This window comes from Triticum aestivum, chromosome 6B, assembly GCF_018294505.1.
Source record: "Triticum aestivum cultivar Chinese Spring chromosome 6B, IWGSC CS RefSeq v2.1, whole genome shotgun sequence".
Taxonomy (NCBI): Eukaryota; Viridiplantae; Streptophyta; class Magnoliopsida; order Poales; family Poaceae; genus Triticum; species Triticum aestivum.
The window spans coordinates 13,285,764-13,286,794 of NC_057810.1; positions in this window are offsets into that span (position 1 = coordinate 13,285,764).

The window sequence follows — 1,031 nt, forward strand, 5'->3', positions numbered from 1 at the left end:
GTAGAAGATGCAGGACATGATGATGAGGAAGATGCCGGAGCAGGCGACGGGCATGATCATGAAGATGATGATGCCGGCGGAGCAGAAGACGCTGGACCATCGATGGGCTGGGTGCAGGACCCTCATATTCAAGAGCTGCTTCTCAAGCAGACGGATAACGCAAGAGCTGCCGCCCGAGAGAAAGACAAGATGGATCAACTTGAGTTAGACGCGGTTACTCCATTGTATGAAGGATGCAGGCCCGAGGATACCCGCCTGAAAGTAACGCTCATGGCCCTGGAGATGAAGGTAAAACACAAAATGACCGACGCATGCTTCGACGAGAACATGTCATTCTGGCACGAACGTCTTCCCAAGGGGAACAAGTGCCCGACCAGTTTGGAGGAGGCGAAGAAAATCGTGTGTCCTCTGGATTTACCGCACGTGAAATACCATGTGTGCATGAACAATTGCATCATTTATCGGGACGAGCACGCGGGGCAGGTAGTCCATGGATTTTCTGGATGCGTAAGGTGCATGGATGACACAACGTATCGCCAGCTAGATAGAGATCCCGGGTCATCGAAAACCGTGTTCATGGGACATCGAAGGTGGCTTCGCGACGATGACCCGTGGAGGAAACGCAAGGATCTGTTCGATGGTGAAACCGAACCCCGAAAACGCCCGTGTACGAGGAGCGGCGAGGAAATAGACAAGCTGTTGAAAAATTGGAAAGACTGCCCACTGCCGGGAAAGAAGCAAAAGGCGCCAGAGCCGGGAAAGAAGCAAAAGGCGCCAGAGCCGCTGCTGAAGGTATGGAAAACGAGGTCTGTTTTCTGGGACTTGCCGTACTGGAAGATCCACCGTGTGCCTCACAGCCTTGATGTCATGCATATCACGAAGAACGTGTGCGAGAGTCTGCTTGGTACCCTGCTCAACATGCCAGAGAGGACCAAAGATGGGCCGAAAGCAAGGGCAGACTTGAAATCAATGGGCATCAGGCAGGAGCTTCACGCTATATATGATGATGATGATGATGATGATGATGATGA